The sequence below is a fragment of the Pinus tabuliformis genome, chromosome 8, assembly GCF_031772625.1.
Source record: "Pinus tabuliformis cultivar Carrire ecotype Pingquan chromosome 8, CPIR1, whole genome shotgun sequence".
In the NCBI taxonomy this organism is placed as follows: domain Eukaryota; kingdom Viridiplantae; phylum Streptophyta; class Pinopsida; order Pinales; family Pinaceae; genus Pinus; species Pinus tabuliformis.
Window position 1 is genome coordinate 1,001,162,647 of NC_142294.1, and position 19,491 is coordinate 1,001,182,137.

Below are 19,491 nucleotides of genomic sequence, written 5' to 3' on the forward strand. Positions count from 1 at the left end.
CAATTTACAGGTTTTGGCTTCTCAACGGGTCTCACCCCCGGTGAGACCCTTTGTCATCGTAGCTCCGTTTTGCGGAAACTCAGCATTGATGGATGTGTCATGCAAAGTTACATATTCCCATGCATTACCTTGAGTTTTCATGGAGTTTTGGGCCTCCAAAAGGTCAAAATACAGTCAAATTTTGACTTTCTGCCCCTTTTTTGAGCTGCAGAAGTAGTCTTGGGAGAATTGACGTTTGACTTGGCAAATGACCTCCAAATCCAAAAATTCCAGTTGGGTTGGAAAGTAGACTCAGATACCTTTCCAACGAGCTATCCTTCACCTCATTCTGACACCAGAAAGGCCTCCAAACAGGGCTCCAAAGTGCGTGACCCGTTGAGGGAACTTTGCCATATTTGACGAGTTCAGCCCAGAATTTGCAGTTTAGCTCCAGTTTGACTTGCTGAGGTTGATGGTGGTCCTTTTGACTGTACTTGTGGCACTTTTTGGGTACTTTTACTCTTGTTTTACTCTTCTAGAAGTTTCTCTCATGTAAAAGGGTAAAATTGACTGTATGAACTGGTTTCCAAGTTTTTAGAGGCAAGTTGTTTTGACTGCCTATTTTGTAGTGCTTAGTTTAGAAGTTGTTCAAACAGCTCCTAGGATAGTGAGCTCGACCCATGGAGGCAGGGAAAGAGGTTAGATCATCTATATTATGTACTTTCATGCTCATTTTCATGGTTGGACTCTTGAGGGAGGAGCTATCATTGTATATTTTGCTTGTATCTCTGCAATTTTTGGCTAAGGAAGACCAGGGTTTTGCAGTCATCTTTGGGATTCATGTGGACTCAGGTGTTGATGGTGTGTTTATTCATGTTATTTTAAGCTTTGTTATGTGATTCATTTCCTTTCTATACTGCTTCATATTAAACAAATGAAGTGATAAAGTTAGAATTCATGCTTGCCATGCTCTGCTTTCAAATTTGTTTAATTTCTATGTTTTCTGCTGTCTAAAGAGAATTCAAAACCATTGTTTGCTCTCTTTAGCCCTCTTATCTTTCTTCCTGATCACCCACTTCAGCTAAAGACATCTACATAAGCTCCTACCTTGCCCCAAAGACCCCCCTGCAGAAACTGTGTCAAATCCCCGCACCCTAAATTGCAGATCCTCAATTTGCCACCAAAAACCCCCAAATCAACCTTTTAATCAGTTTACTAGCCTAATATCAGTGTTACCTTTGATTGGTCATCTCATTTCATTGAAAATTTGCCGAGATTGACCGGAGAGAGCCTTCTCCTGCCCCGTAGGGCTAGCTACGAGGCTGAATGGTTTGATGTAGCTTTGAGATTTGCCTTCTCAGCCTGAGGTGAAATTTAAAACGCTAACAGTACTGAGAGCTAGCTAGCTGTGAGAGCTAAGGCTTTGTATAATTATGATGTATTTCCACCTTGTATGATAATAGCTGAGGCTTTCCCGTGAGTATTTTATGTGTTTCATGTGCATTGGTTCTTCTTCTTCTGGTTATATGTGTTCAGCTCAATCTTTAAGCTTCTGAAAATTGATAGTAGAAGTATGTTATAGTATTTTGCTTTGGTTATATTGCATTATCAGGTTAATCTACAGTCAAATTTTCTACATGGTCTTAGAGCGAGATTTGTAGAGAATTTGCAGAAAATTCTACATGGTATTAGAGCTAGCTGATCCATAGAGAAATTTCTACAAAGCTAGATGGTTGGCCACCCTTAGTGATTTTGACTTCGAGATCAGATACATAAAAAGGAAGAAGAACCGAGTTGCATATTCTCTTAGCAGGAAGGTACAGGTAAATCAGATAGCAGCTATAAGCTCTTATGGGACAGAGTTACATGATAGGGTTTTGCAGGCAGGACAGTTGGATGACAAATATATGGAGATTATCCACAAGTTACAACAGAGTACAAGTATAGGTGCAGGTGCACGTACAGGTGATCGAGATGCAGACTATCATCTCACGGCATATGGCTTGGTGAGGTTTCGAGACAGGATCTATGTGTCGAATTGCAGTGATATCAAGAAGCGTATCTTGAGGGAGTTTCATGTGAAACCATATTCGAGTCATCCAGGATATCAGAAGACATTGACGGTGGTAAAGAAATTCTATTATTGGCCTAATCTAAGGAAAGAAGTGGTTGATTTTGTGGCTAGAAGGCATGTTGATCATGTTATTGATTGGTCTGTATTGCAGGTGGAGCAAGAAGGAGAGTGCCAGCCGAAGTCTCAGTGCATATTGCAGCGGAAACATCTCATGCTCAGGAATAAATGCATAGAGAAAGTTAAAGTCTAATTGAAGCACTTTGGGCCTGAAGAAGCTACATGGGAGATGGCAGATCAGATTCGGGCCCTATATCCTTCGTTGTTTATCGGCTAAGGCAAAGAAGTTTTGGTTTGATGTTGGTTTATGTTTGGCATATGTTTTGTATATGTATATGTATATGGATGTAAATACTTCCATCAGCTAAGTTATAAGGCTCCAATAAGTGGTATGGTTATTATCTTGTCATGTTGTCATGATGTTTTGCTTTTGAGAAGGTTCCTCATTGTAAATATTGCAACAAGTTGTGTTATAAAGCTCCATAGGTAGTATGTTTGCTTTTTAGCAGTTTTGTTGAAGTCTTGGTGTGGTTTAACACCGAGGATAGTGTTCCCCAAGGAGGAGGGTTTTGTAACAGCCCTAGTGAAAAGTTCATGTAATGAAAGTTAATAAAAGCAAAAGAAGACCACGGTTAAGGGGCACTTATTCCAATGTTGAGAAATATATCCTAGTGGGCATCATTGGATGTGTGATTTGGCTAAGAAAACTTGGCAAAGGCTAAGGAAAAGGCATTAAAAGGAAAAAAAGGTATTTTTGGCACATTTATTTATGAAAATAAAGGAAATTGGGAGGAAAGGAAGATAAAAGGTCACAGGTTGCATGTGAGAAGGAAATTGAAGGAAAATAATGGAAAATGAAGAAATTAGAGGCCTCATGCATAAAAAGGCTTCTGAGGATTAGTTCATGGCTTTTGTAAAGTTCAACTTTAGAGCTCTCTCATTATTCTTTCTCTCTCTCTCACTCCCTTGGTCACTTAGAGTTTTCTTGGAGCACTCTAGTTTGGAGCAAAGAAAAGGGAAGGAAAGGCAAGGAAAGGAAAAGCAAGCAAGGAACAAGGAAAGGTAATCAGGATCAAGCAACTTCAACAGGAATACATGCAGGTAACCTTTTGCATGTTTGATTTCATAGTTGGTTTGGAAATGCATGGCTTTGCATGTTGGTGTATGGTTCTCTTATTGTCGGTGGCATGGTTTTGTCGGGTTATGACAGTGGTTTTCAGCCTAGCCTAGGTTTTTTATAGATGCCATGGTATGTTGGGATGTTTATTTCGGTTTTGGAACTTTGGAATTGTTGGATGGATTTTGGAATCTGGGGCGGAGGTTTTCTCAATGTTCATTCCAAAAGGCCTAGGAATCCCTTGACCAATTTTGGCGGGATACAGGGTAAAGCCTGAGGGAGAAGTCTCGGTTTAGGGCCTAGTGATTTGGGTTTGGATTGTGGTAAAGCCTGAGAGACAAGGAGATGGAAAATTTTTTCAAGGATAGTGATGGGTTCCATATGGAATTCCAAGTTATGTTCGATTGTGATCGGACCACTGGTTTTGGTGTGATCATGGTTGGATGAGGGTGGAGGTTGTTTAACTTCTAGATTCCCTTAGTTGTTCTTGGATTGGTTGTTCTATGAGATCCCACATTCATGCTTGGAATATGGCACGGGGGTGACTGGTTGAAAGAGAGATTTGGTTCAGCCATGTCTATGGTCGGGTGGTACGCAATGGAAATCTCAAACCTGGTCGAAATTACCTATGATCAATAAAATCTAAGTTCTCTTACTTTTGAACTGATTTATATGTGGATTTAATGGTTGTCATATCTATAATATTTATATGCTTTTATGTTTGTTATAAGCATGGTTGAATGACTGGTTCATGTCATGGTTATTCATATATTTACTTGTAACTGTTAAATGGATGGATGCAAGACCTAGTTGATTATGTAGTAGTTCAATAGAGAAGGAGGTGATCCTTCTCGTTATGTTTCATAAGTTGTTTTAGTCATTTATGCTCTGTCTTATATCCTACACTTGTAGGTTGCATTGATGCCAAGTGTTTGACAGAATGTCAATCCCGGTTGGGGATTCTCAAGCCTAGTCCTGAGGGTGATTTTTGATTGATCTGTTGAAAATAGCAATAAGAAATGCTAAAAATAGCATTGCCATAAATAGCATTTCAGGATATACTCCAACTCTGTTGGAAATAGCAAAAAATAGAAATGCTAAAAATAGAATTGCTATAAATAGCATTTTGGGATAGATTCCAATTTTAATTAGTCCCTGAATTAAAATTCGAATTTGAGCTCAGCAGCTGTTTGTAAAATAATTAATTAATTCATCTTGAGTTAATTAGTTAGAGAAAACCAAACATGAAGTCTATGTGAAGACATGCAACAGTTATCCCTTTGATTGAGGAAGTTATCCCTTAATTAAGGAGATAAGGATGAGTTGTATTTGAGTTGTAATTAGTTAGCTCAATTAATTGATTTAAGTCCAGTTAAATTAGTTCCAAACAGTTGGAGGAACTAATTGTGAGTTCAGTCAGTTAATGCATGCATGCATGCAACTAGTGTTCTCCAGATAACTGAATACTCTCTCATAAATAACTCATGCATGTCATTTCAGAGAAAGACCCAATTGAGACTAAAGGAAAGGACAGTGTAATATCAGTTGGAGGAATTTTCCTATATAGGAAACTCATCCATGCAGAAGGAATTATCTCCTTCAGGATTGCGCAGTTTTTTCAGAGGTTGGTGTTGTGTGTGAGGTGAGAATCACATAGGTTGCAGCTGGAGGACTCAGGAGAAACTGCGCAAGGAAATAGGAGGCTTGGAGGACTGAAGGAAGGCATATGTGATGTCTATTCTGTCTATGAGCAGCAGTGAGGGATTGTATTGAGAGTTGGATAGCTTGTGAGCTAAAGCTTTGTGTAATCTTGAGATATTTCCACTTGTATGATAATACAGATAGCGGGGTTTTTAGCTGAGGCTTTCCCCAGAGTATTCTTTTGTGTTTCATGTGTATGACTTCTTCTTCTCTGTTATATGTGTTCCGATTGATCTTGCTCAAATTGACTAAGCTTCCGCAAAGTTTGATAGTAGAAGTAGATCAAGTATTTTGCTTTAGTACATTGCATTATCAGGTGATCTACAGTGAAAATTTCTACATGATCAGCATGGTTATCATGTTTTTAAGGATTTTTGAAAGTTACAACAAGTTCTGGGCAGAGGCTAGGCTTCTGGTCTAGAAAAGTGGCTCAAATCTCAGGGTCGCTAGCATATAACTAGAAATTCTAGACCATAGTCACTGGCATGCATGCCTGTGAGAGCATTTTTAAGTTGTTGGTTGCTACCCTGCCCATAGCATGAGAGCGACTATGGACTAAAAGTTGCAAAATAGCAGTGGAACCCAGGGACAGGCTATCTAGGTGGCTGACTTGTCTCCTGAGGGGTCTGTTGATGATGGTGGATGATTGTATGTGATGTTTTGTCGATTGCACTTCCTTAAGTTGACATAGGAGGTCAAATTTGATTGTAGTAGCATCTCTCCTCATGTTTACCCCTGGTTGGCATGGTTACTTTGGGTGGACATGGGAGGGGGTGTTACAAGGGAAAATAGCTTATGTTCCATAAAAAGTTGAAATGGAGATTTACCAGTAGACCTCTTAGGTGAAACTCTATTTGCCCGTACAACATATTTCAAACAATTGTCCAAGTTTCTTTTGTGATCCCTTAAAACTTTTTTTATGACTCTAATCAAATTTTGTTTGATGATTTTTCCATTCAATTCCCTTGTGGATAATAAGGTGTAGAGTGATGTAATGAAATATGATATGTTTGACAAAATTCAATCATTTTAATGCTACTAAAATTTTGAGCATTATCTGTTACTATTTGTCTTGGACAACCAAATCTAGACAGAATGTTTTCCTCAATAAATTTCATGACTACAAAAGTAGTTGCATTTTTAACAGGAATAGCCTCTACCTGCTTTGTGAAGTAATCAGTTGTTGTAAGTATGCACATGTGTTGATTACTTGAGGAAGGAACTATTTCACCAATAATTCTAGTCCCCGCTATAAAAAGGTAGCTTCAACTGAATCTGGAATGAGAGGGATGGCAATTAATCTTTGTTTTCCTGCAAAAATCTTACAAGGGATACAACTTCGTACTTTTGAACCAACTTGTGCAAACAGCTTTGGCATATAGAATCTTGCTCTTATTATTTTATGTGTTGTTGCTTTCCAAGAATAATGACCTCCACATACTCCTTCATTAAATTGTTCAATCACTCCTTCTGTTTCCCTTTCCTTCGTACACAGTAATAAAATATTCAATGGGTCCTTCCAATACATATTTGCATTCACAAACATTATTTCATTGCTTTTAGCATAAGGGATCTACATTGGTTCTTTGTGAATTCCAAAGGAGGCAGAAAGTGTACAATGCCTTTATACCAATCTGATGATAAAAAAATTCATCAATATGCAAAGTGGTACCGGTACTGAACTGGGAGAAGGTTCTTGTGGATTCTTCTTCTCTAAATGATTTAAAACCTACATGATTGAATTGATACGCAAAATTTTACAATTTGATTCTGCCAACAACTTAGAAAGACCTTGCCCCTTAACCAGCTTTGTTGGTTTGATATCCAAATCAAACTCTAGGATCTTAGCAATCCATCTTCCCCTTTTTCTATTTGTACCAGGTTGGGTCAACATTGTTTTCACTGCATTATTAGGTACATAAGCAATTATAGGGGAATGCAGCACATAGATTCTAAAAGATTTCAAGGCTTGAACTAAAGCATAAGCCTATTTTTCAATTATGTCATATTTCAATTATGCATCCCTCATAACCTTGCTGAAGAAAGCAGTTGGTTGCTCATGAAGTTCCTCATTTCTCTGCAACAAAACTGCTACGATAGTGATGTCTGAAGCAAATGATAAAATGCATAAGAGTTTTGAATAATCAGGATTGGCAAGTAACAGTGCTTCTGAAATTGCTTTCTTAATCTGAGAAAATGAAAATCTAGCTTGTCGGGTCCATTTGAATTCATGATTTTTATTTATCATATTATCAATATCTTTAATAATCTCAGCATAATTCGATATCAACCTTCTTAAAAAAATATTTTCCCTAAGAATGATTGAATTTATTTCTTAGTTCGAGGCAGGTTGATTAACTGAATATATGAAACCCTTTTAGGATCAATAATGGCTCCCTCTTTTGAAACGATATGCCCTAAAAAACTCCCTTCCATCATAGAAAATAATGATTTTTTTGGTTTAGAGAAATCCCTTAAATACTTTCTTCAAATGTTTGATATGTTTTGCATCAGACTCTGAAAATATAGTTAAGTCATCAAGGTACTATGAATTTATTTACCTTTCCAACAAATGCCAAATCCATGGCTCTTTGAAATGTTGCACCAGCATTAATTAGACCGAGAGGCATTTTAGCGTACATGAAGGTACCCAAGGGTGTTGTAAAAGTTGTATTTTATTTGTCTTCTTCGCGGGCTAAAATATGATTATATCCAGAAAACCCATCTAACATTGAAATCATGTCAGAACATATTACTCTTTGAAGTAATTGATCCATCTTTGGCAGTGGATAATTATCTTTCAATGACAATTTTTTCAGGTTTCTAAAATCAACACACAATCTTATTTCTCCATTCTTTTTCCTAACATGAACTATATTAGTTGTCCACTAGAATATCTTAAAGGAACAATTATCTTTGCATCTAACAATTTCCTTATTTCTTTCTCAATAATTGGCAATAGAATGGAATTAATTATTCTTAGTTTTTGCTGAAATGGCTTAGCTCCTAGTTTCAAGGGAATTTTGTGCTCAATAATAGTTGTATCATAAGTTTTCAAATCTTTAAATGACCATGCAAATACATCTTTATATTCTTTTAATAAATTGATATATTTCTCTTTGATATCCTGTGGGAAAATTGTTGGGATTTTGACATTTCTTACTTCTTATGTAGTACAAATATTGTAGTCCTATATGTTCTCTTGTTGAGCATTTGAAAATGAATATCTGCTACATAATTTTGATCAAACAATTTTTCAAGAGGTTTTAATCCTTTAGGAATATAATTGTTAGACAATTTTATAATGTCATGATCAGTTATTTTCCGTTTCAAATTTGTATCTAAATCAGCAACATTTTCTTTTATCGCATCATTGTTTTCTTCTTCAACATGTGAGCAAGAAAACTCCTCAATGGTTTGCAAAAATTTATTCAATTGTTCATCATCCTCAAAAACTTGAAAATGTTTTAAGTTATCAGGAATAGAAGGCATGTACTTAACTTCAATTTGATATTGTAGTTGTAAGGAATCTGGAATTTTGAAAGTGCTTGCAAAAACTGCCAAGGAATTTGCATGCATGTTATCTTCCCTTGGAATAACTGAAATGTTAAACATTGAAAATGATTCTCCATACAGTCCCATACTTCATTTATGTAAGCTCTTAATCTAGGATGCTTTGTTTGACAAATATTTCTAACATGTTTCATTATCAATTCTGAATCACCAAATACTGCCAGATTTTGCACTTTCATTTTCTTTGCTAACTCTAATCCCAAAATTAAAGCTTCATATTCTACCACATTGTTGGTGACTTCAAAATCTAACTTAAAGGATTGAGTAATATTCTTATTTTCAGGGGAAATCAAAACAAACCCAGCTCCAGCTCCATCATTAGAGAAAGCTCCATCAAAATACGATTTCCAAATTTCATTCTTTGAGGATTGCGGAAGATTTATAGTGTCTTCAATTATGTTTTATGGATTGCAGTGATCATTTGCAGCTAAGATAAAACACCATAAATCTTGATTAATATCATATTTAGGATGATTTAGTGCTTGATTTGCATTAGAAACAGTGTTTAAAAATCTCACTTCTCTATACAATCTTAGGTGTTCACCTCCATAAACAGGAATGGTAGCATAGGATATATCCATTTGTAAGCTTCCTCCAAGCTTAGCGCAACAAGATATTGATAATAACATACCAAATTTAGGAGGAATGTATGTCAATACTATATTCATCATTATGCTCTTCACAAGAATCTAGGCAAGGGTGACAACTAAATATTTGATTAACCCCAAACATGGTATCATCTTTGAATCAAATGTATATATGTCATGATAGGGTCGAGTGATTTGCAACTCAAGATGTTCCATAATAAATTTAGGCATTAAATTGTGAGAAGCACAAGAATCAAGCATACAGTTGTACAAAAGGAAATCATGAACCTTTAATGTGACATAAAAAGGTGGAACACTTTCATCTACCATATCCAAACTAGGCCCAAAAACCACAGAAGGCTTCTCATCTTGTAGGCTAATCACATCCCCTTCAGCATCTACACTTGAAGATTGTATCCATTTGGAAACCTATTGTTTATAACCTGGATTTCTTGAAAGTTCAGATAAAGGAATTGGAATTTTGACCCTTTCTAATTCTTTTTCCACATTAAAAATAGGAGGGACATGTTTTTCTATAGTAGATTGGCCTTGTGACTGGATTTGAGGTTGAACAGATGAAGTTTCAACAGCTTTATCTTGTGGGACATCAAAGGTAACCTTTTTTGCAAGTCTACCTAGGCCTTGTCTGGGTCTCAAGTCATATCTTCTATTCAATTCAACAATCAAAAATTCAGAAAAAGCTTGATATTTAGAAATTTCAAAGGATTCTTTATTCTGAACCAAAGGCTGAATTTGATTGATAGGGACAATAGCATTTTCAGATGGTTGGTCAGTAAAATAATTGATATCATTGGTCACAACTGGCATTACTTCGTCAGGATCTTGATCATCAATCATTAATGGAGGTTGGATTTGTTGGTCATTATTTGGCCTCTCTCTACAAAATTTGTGGCTGAAAAACTCTCTTGTATTGTCCTGGAGGTCTATTTACATTTTGTTGGGCTACTCTTGGTTGAGTTTCCATCCTTGAAATTTGATTGGACAAATTTCTTAAGAGTGAAGTTATCTCATCAATTTTATGTTCCTCTTCTTTATTCTTTGATGCTGAGCCACTTTCTTCTTTAACTTTCAATTTCATCTCTACTTTTTCTGCCTTGGCTTTTAATTTACCTGATCCTGCCCTATTAGCTTCTACCTCAATTGCATTAGTTTGCATATCTGCTAAAGTTTTGGGTTTTCTTTATCTTAACATTAAAGCAAAATACTCATTGAATCCCTTAGAAAATCTAACTTTAGCTGTAGTAACTAGAGGCTTACAATCTCGTGGCATCTCATTGTAAATCTTATTAAACCGTGATAAATTCTGCAACAGGTTCACCAGGATTCTTTTTAAATCCTCAAATTTTGTAAGATAATAAACATGATCTTTTTTAATTCTCAATTGTTTTATGAAGATGGTTGTTAATTTTGCCCATGAATTTATAGAATTTGGACGTAACTATCTGAACCAAATTCTGACATTTCCTTCTAGTGATTGGACAAACAATCTCTATAAACATGTTCATGCTCTATGTTCATATTATCAACAAAGTAAAGAATGCATAAAAATGATCTTTTGTTGATGTTCATGTTTTTTCATTAAATATTGGTAGATGATTCAAACATCCTTCTGGAAAGTCATGAATTTGATTTGTTGGTGGAAGTACTAGTGTTGCATATCGAGTTGTCACAATTGATCTAAATGTAGCTATTTGTTGTTGTGGTAAAACTGTCCGCCTGTGAGATAAATATTTACCAGAAGATGATTGATCTGGAATTAGAGTCTTTGTTAGAAACTAAGGATGAACAATTAACTTTTGGACTTCAGGAACAATCTTTCCTTGATCTTCAAAAGCTAAAGGATTTGTGTATATTTTGACTTCCTAGTCAAGCTTGGCAGAAGTAGAAGGATAAGTATGTATGACAAAGGAAATAAAATCAATAGGCTTAAGTTCAGGCAACTCAAGTTCAAGCTCTGCTTTTGTGTCAGATGATTCTAAAAGGGGAACATGAAGCTCAAAAGATTCAAGTTGATGAACTAACAAAGCAAATTGTAGATCTAGTCCCTTAGAAAGGAGTTCTAAGACTTTAGGTGGTAAATCCGATAATTTAGCAAGAATAGGAATTGGTTGAAAAGGGTCAAAATATGAAGTTGTTTCAAAAGGAAGAAGCGTAGAAGTAGAAGCTTCAAGTCTACGTCTCAGAGAGGAAATTCTTAAAAGTCTTTCTGTATCTGATAATGGAGTGAAAAAATGAGGATCATAGTAAGATCTAGTATGCATGTGTGAAGTCAGATTTAATTTATGAAGTCACCATGTGAAGGATTTTAGCTTGCTAACCTCTTATTCACCATTAAGAGGTAAGCCTTATCATCGTCCAAAGGAAATAAACTTCAAACTTCGTTCCGCGGAAACAGTGCCAATTTGATGTTGTATCTTTAGAGGCAGTTCTACGCTCAGGAACTGTGCCAAAGCATCTAAGTAAGGGATTTAATTTAATTTGATGACCAATGAATCAAACCATTAACACTTATACAACCTAAAAGCTTTTGAGATTTTCAAAGTGTTGATTTTCACTCCTAACATGATATAATCCTTCAATTGATTTTGGCAGAGGAAAGGAGAAGATATATGATAATTAAACATTCATTCTGAATACTTAATCAATAAGATATAGTAGATGTGTGTAGAGAAACATCTACAGCCAACACATATACATTCAAGATATGACAAAAGGCAACAATTAAATGATGCAAAGGTACTAATTTAAACATCTTATTCAATTAGCTAGTTTCAATGATGATAATAAATTTGCAGTGTGTTGTCATGGAAGTTAATATGTAACTTAGTCTTGCCCTAACTCTTATGTTACCTTGAATATATGATGAAAAACAAAACTAAATACACTAGAAAAACTCACATGAACGCAATTATTTTTACAACTAAATTCAAAATCTTTTGATTATCTTCAAAAACTTCCAGAGAAGAACAATGATGTTTCTTGGCTACCATAAAGGTTAAATCCTCCCTACTTTAAATTACAATGTATATATAGAGTGTAATTCAAAAATAACTAAATTAATACAATCCTTTACAACACGGTTAGAAGGTGTTGTTTGCAATTGTTGCCTTGAAATATGTATCTACTCTTTATGCTCCTGTATTTGTTGTATTGACACCTGAAAATTTGCATGTTATTCCTGATTTTATGTGTTTTTGCCTAAAATTATGCATTCGGTTCACTCGATAAGTTCAAGGAACTTATCCCATTTGTCATCAGATGGACATGAAAATTTAATCACCTTCATGTAAGCTTCATCGACTTCTGTATACTTCTCAAAGGATGGCTTAGTATGAATAAATGATGGACTTCATGCAAGATAAATCAGTTATATTCTAAACCATCTATAAAATCTTTACCACTTATGATCCCTTTACCTTAGCAAATCTTAACTTATCTAATGCTATGTCATGTAATTTGTACTGGTAATTCTCAAGTGGAATCAATTGGCCACTAGAATCCCTTAAAGATGGAAGTCCTTTTTGCTGGAGGATAGAATTTTTTTTTGCAACTTTTTAATTTCAGCTTTGAAGTTCTGACATTTATTTTCCAGCTGCAAAATTAAGTTCCTTTTTGTCAATACCTTTCCGACCTCTAAGACTGTGTCTATCCTATCTTCAATTCCCAACTCTTCAAGCTCATCTTTGGTTTTTGAGTTCAACAATTTAATAATCCTTAATGCTTCTCCTACTTTATGATCCAGTTCTTCTTTAATTTCTGTTATGGTTGCTTTTTTCTTTTTGTACCAGTTGCTCTTGTTCAAAACTTATTTCAATGGATGTCCACATCTCTCAAATGGTTGAATTAATATCTATCTAGATATTCTCCTTTGCTTTAGATAATGTTTATGCATTGATTGACTCATCCATGTATTTCTAAAGCTGTTTAGTTAGCTTTAAATTCTTCTGCACCTCTGAAATATATGCATTATCTACCTTAATTTTATTTTCTTCCATTCTCTGCAGGGATGCCTTCAATTTATCTATTTCCACATTTATTAAGGATAAATCTCCCATAGCCTTTGATAACTTTTCAGTGGCTTCTTCACTGGTTGATTCCATTTTCATTGTAGAAGTTCATGGAACTGATTTGTTGTTCCTTCTCTTTCAAGATATTTTCCAAATCTGCCTCCATTTTCTGAATCTAAATATTTTGTTCAACTATCATCTTCAACATATTTTCTTTCTCTTTCTCTAGTTGCCCCACTTCCTGAGTTTGTGGATGTTCTGTTGTTGGTAATTTTAGTTGCTTTCTGAGTGCTTGAATGTCTGCATTCCTATTTTTTATGATATCTTTGTAAACATTAACATCATTAGGATCTAATCCTAATTTTATTACCAATTCTTCTAATCCTTTTATTCTTCTATCTTTAGCTAGGGAAGACATCTTTTCTAGCTTGAGCTATGAATGAATATTGTTTAAGGAAGCCTATAATTTTTATGCAACCATGGCAAAGTTTTTCAATGAGGAATAAATCACCCCACCTGCTTGTTTATGAATATCAATTTTATCTATTGGATGAATCTACTTTATGTCAAAAGAAAATACATAAGTCTTGTAGTCCTCTGCATTTTTAGGACCATGAACCTTTGGCTCAAGGAATGTTAATTGAAATTTCCCTTTGTTAGGGTCAAGTGAAGATAGCAATCTAATTTGAGTAGTGGAAGACTGTTTCCAAAACTCGGAATGTATAGAAGTCTTCAATGATTCATTATTATTCTTCATTTACCTGAATCTTGTAAAAATACTTTGTTGTTCTAAAGAAGGAGAAGCAGGGGAATCTAGAACTTTTTCTTCAGCTTGTTGTAGAGAATACATAGGTTTACCTGATATACCGTTGTAGTAGGTTCATGTGGATTTCTTACCTCTGATGACTCTTCTATATATTCATTGTTTTCCTCCTTTTGAAAACTTTAAATCCCATTGGTATATGACTTTAACTTGTAGGAGACATACTCTCAGTGGGTCTTTTCAATTCTTTTTCTTTCAACCTTGTGGTCTATAGAACTAACTGACTGGAAATATTCTCCTCCATCTCTTGCAAGGTGTTTTCCTCTCATATCTCCTTATTTTCACATTGATCAATTTATGGTTTAGATATATGGATATAAGGAGTTGATTTCTGTTCAACTCTAATAGATGAAACTATTCCTAAAGGGTTATAAGGCCAACTGAAACTCAACTTAAATTTCATTTGTTTTAATAAATTTTCAACTTCCTTTTTTGTTGCTCTGGTATTAACTATAAATGGACCCACTTGTGCCTTTAACTTAAATTGAGCCTTCTCCTTCCTAGACACAAAATGAATTTCATCCATGTTCATCCTTTTCCTAATAAATTCTAGAGTGAAAATTCTCATAGGCACAAAAACTAGTAGTTTGTATGGAGGCAATTCACAACCATAAACTCGGATTTATGTAAATTTTTTGTAAAGATATTGATCTCCTACTTGAGATTGCTCACTGAGACGTAAAATCCTTTTGATTTCAGTGGATATCCTGGGAACTGCATCACTGCTAAGAAAACACAATGATATGTATAAAAATTGATCTACAAAATCACTAAAAGAATACTCCTCTGAATTTTTCCTGACCGATGAGGCCTAGTGGATAACTAATTGTGGCCTTCCCTGTAAATCCAACTTTTGCAATGGAATTCTTAATATTTCTGACTGGTGATGCAGGAATAGATATACCAAAATTGGCTGATGTTTGGAAGACCCCTCGGCACTAAAATTTAGAAATTGTTCATGAATAACATCTAATAAAAATTGACTAAAATTAAAGAAAGTTGAGGGCATTTTTCCATATTAAAATACTGAGAGGAATCCTAAAATGACTTCATCCACCCATTGATCATTTTGGTATCCTAAAAGACAACAAACCATGGAAACAACATATTTGGACATTTTGGAAAGATGGCAGAAGCGTATGGTGGATTTGTTCGAGGTAATTAAAAATTTCCAGGAAGAAAGGACTTAAAAATATGGGATCGTTGTTGAAAGGTAAGTTTTTTATAAATTTCCATCGAAGAGTCAACTGAAAAAGGATGAAGCGAACCTGCAAAGCTTGACAAATTTAGTCTTGGGTTATAACAAATAAAATTTCATTATTTTGGGAAATTATGGCTTTTTGACAGGGTAAATATAATCTTTTGCGCCAAGTGATGAATTTAGAGAAGTGATGGGTTTGAGGAAAACATAATTGAGGCAACATGGACTCCCAGAAGTAGAATTCATCATTGGTATCTTCAAATTTCTGAAATGCCCAATTATGGAGTTCAAAAAGGTCAAATTCACACTAGGTTTCTGCAATCTTAAAATGGGTATCAATAAGGGGAAATTCATATAAATAGGGTGCAGGGGGTAAAGTTGGACTTTCAACAGTTACTTTAGATTTCCCTTTCTGGCTCGCCATTTTGGAAAATGAAAGAATAGAAAAATGAATAAAGAAAATACTTAGTGAATTTGCAACTGGTAGCACTAGTAATTGCTGCAATTTATCAATTTGGTGTCACAAAATTCTCTAACTAAGAATGGCAGATGGAAGATCAATAACTTCGTAGCAGTAATTTAAATTTATCATCGGGTTTTGAACAATTTTATTCCAATAACTGTTATTGGCACGATTGTAATTAATAGCTAGAACATTAGTGGGAGAGATTCGATAATTCAACAGTCGAAATATTAAATTATCGGGGAAGTGTAGCAATGGTTATTTTTGCAGAATGTTTGGCAATGAGCTAAAGTAGCGGGAGCATTGGCAGAGGACGAAAGTTGTTTGCGGGGGGGAAATCGTGGTAAGTGGTAAATGGAAGGGGGTTGGGTTCCCGCAATCACTAGGAAGTTGACACGCAGTCCTGGGCGGTAAATAAAATACCATTTTGCGGACCCCCCCTTCATTAACTATCGGGAGTGCGGGGTTCCCTCAATTGCTTAATAACCATTGATGAGAGCAGGATTGATCTGGTATGTCTAAAGCTGCTCGAACTTTAATTTCTTCAACGGCAATCTTTAGTTAAATAAAAATGATTATTTAAATACTATATATTCACACCATAATAAAATCTAAAGTGACATTTAATCTAGCACGCTTTATTACAAAGTGTATAAAGAAAATTAACTTAACTCGTTTTTTTTTAGAAATCTATGCAATTTACAAGATAAATGAATAGAGGAAAATAAGTTACAACACAATGTGTGACGGAGTTGTTTTTTGTTGGGCACATACAATCTTGGTCAAAATTTCATATCAACTAATAAATTTCATTCAAAAAAAATGTATGCCTTCCTACCTACTGTATGTTATTATTTACTACAATGTTTTTGAAGGCCTCCCAAGGTCGCAACATTCCAACTATGATGTTGAGCTAATACATTTTTTGTGCCCTTCACTTTGGAGAGATAATGCCCAAACTCACTTTTATTTAGTACATAGTTTATTTATTTCAAAGTGTAGAAGAATGTTGTTTGGTCCTTCTGTTAGTAGATGCTCGACTGAAGCTCTCACCCTTTTGGAAAGAAAGGGGACTTTTCAATACAAGAGGAATTTTCATATATTTGCTTCTTTAGGTTTGTAGGAAAGCCCCTCATGCTTCCAATTTATGAATTTGACAAGTTATTCCTACTATAAGTGTGTTTACATTATAGGTGTTGGGCACATTTCTTCAACGAAAAATAAAAAGCAATTCATACCTCTACCCTTTAGACTTGGCAATTTGAATGTCAAGAATATTTCTAGTATTGATGAATATGTCACTTACATGCCCAATTTAAAATCAAGTGAGTTAGAACTAGTCAAGAGTTTCTACCCTGAAAAAAGTTTCAAACCCATCTCAATTCTATTGGATGTGGTGTTGTTTTCAAGTAATTCAAGTTGAATATGGAGGAGATAATCATATATTGCTTTATACTCCTCAATATTTTAATGAATATCTTGGTGCTTTACACAACATTAACATATCCCACAGACAAAAAGAACACTCTATTGCAAGTGCCAGTTCCACTCCACAACAGTATAACATAGCACCTTTATATTGAGGAGCTAATTTAAAAGAAAAGAGTTGGAGAAGAATGGTAGCAATGTTGGTGGAGAAAGTGGTGATGGATATTACCCAATATTTAATTTATAAAAGACTAATTATTGGAGTTAATTTGAAAAGAAAAAGATGTAACACATATGGAAATCTCGTAGCATAACCAAGGATGTTAATATTTAGGTTATGCAGATAGATAATCTTGATGAACACTAGAAAAACTAGATTTGGAAGAAAGGTAAGCACTAGAAAGCCAATTGATTGTTGAGGAATTGATTAAACAAGAGCCAATTTATTTTCAAGTCGAGTCAGTGACAATGCAACATGCAGTTTATAATAAAAACTCAAAGGGAATCCATTTTGAAAAGGTGAATGTTATAATTGACCAAATTGTTGATAAGGTTACTCAGAGATATACATAAAGGAATAAATCCCCCAAGTTATTTTAATTTCATAAGGCAACTGAGGATGCATTAACTAATTCAATTTATAAACAAGAGGTAGAGAATACAATATTAAAACAAAGAATAAAGGTTTTGGAGATGGCTTTTTACCAAGCCATTATTTGTTGAAAAAACATCCATATTGAGACCCATCCAAGTTTCAAAGGACATCCTTGAAGGCAGTTCAAGAATTAGAGCAGCATCAATTTTGCTAGTCATAATTCAATAGTACATAGCCAATAACAATAATAAGAGGATTAATGCAATCTTTTAAATATGGGAAGTTGCCATGACTTCAATTAATCCATATGTCATAATTAATTCCCTCACTTGCAAAATGAATTTGGAAATGATGAAATAGTTTATAAAGAAGCCTTAACCACACTTATTATGTAGGTGTCAAACATGAATGACGCCCAAAGGAAAGAACAGAATCTTCCTTCCCAAGGAAGAATTAAACAATTAAAGGCTTATTGGAAAGAGAGAATTAAGACACTTTGAGAATTAATTTCCAAGTGTGACAATAGTAAGAAAAGGTAGAGTGATCTATTATTTATGTTAATTAAGTTAGCAAAGGAATTAAGGGGCCCAATTTAATCATAGATGTGACAGTGTTAAACTAAGAACAAATACATGAGCATATGGATATACTAAGTATCACATGGGGGATGACTTCTTCAAACTTGTTGATTTCTCTAAAGAGAAAATGAAAAGTGATTAATTTGTTTCTTCGACAAGAATGAAGACCAGCCTGTTGTAGTACGTCAAGTCAATTGTGATTTAAATGATATTGAAGATGTGAGTGAAAAAAATAAGTTACCATTTACAATTATTCATCTACAGATGCCTAATTAAAGGATAAAATACACTAATTAAAGGCGGACTTCCATGATGGCTAGGGTTTGAAGAATATCTGCTCAAGTTGTAGTCACAGTACCAAATCTGGAGGAGGACAGTGCCAGAGCGGCAGAGCTTCGCAGAAGAGGGCAGGTTCTGAACCAACAGATGAAAAACGCAGGGTCCAACGAGACCCCATCTTATAAACAGGCAATGATGCATAAGGATAAAACAACACTGGACGGGGTGCAAATCTTAGGGTCTGAGAAGACAGGAAAGGAGGATCTGAGCAATAAAGGAAAGCTAAACAGCAAGGGCAAAGACACCCAGAAACGAAAAGAAATCAACGGAAGCAACAATATAGCTCATAGATATAGGAAAAACCCTTTTCTAGAATAGATATCACAAGAGAAGGAGCTTAGGGATGAGCGAACAAGGAAAAAGGAGGATTTGAACCAAGGTAAAGCAGAACAGGAAGGAACGGTTATGGGTGCCAAAAAGAAAGAGAACCAGGGACATTGCGAGCCCAAAGCCACTTAAAACCTACGGGTAATAATCTCTGACCTAGAACTACAGGTGTACAGAGAACACATGGTAGAACATGCAATGATCTGCAAGTTTATGGGTTTCTGGCCAATAGAACGAGCCCTGTGCTTATGGATCAAGCAGCAATGGAAACCCAAAGGGGATTTAAGACTCCACCTAGGGGCCAAAGATTTCTTCACGGTGGTATTCACCAATCTAGATGACAAGGATTGAATCTTCGATGGCGGCCCGTATTTCTTCGCCTCAATAGGTTTATACATGAGACCTTGGAAGCCCAACTTCGCACCAGAACAGGAAACCTTCAAACAGGTACCGGTCTGGATTCGCTTGTTTTCTCTACCGATTGACTACTGGGGACATGCAGCACTAGAACAGATAGGCAATAAGTTAGGCACCTTCATCAAAGTCTCAGAGGCAACATTACAGAAGAGATACACCTCTTGTGCTAGAATTTGTGTCAAGATGGATGTTTCGGGGGCTCTG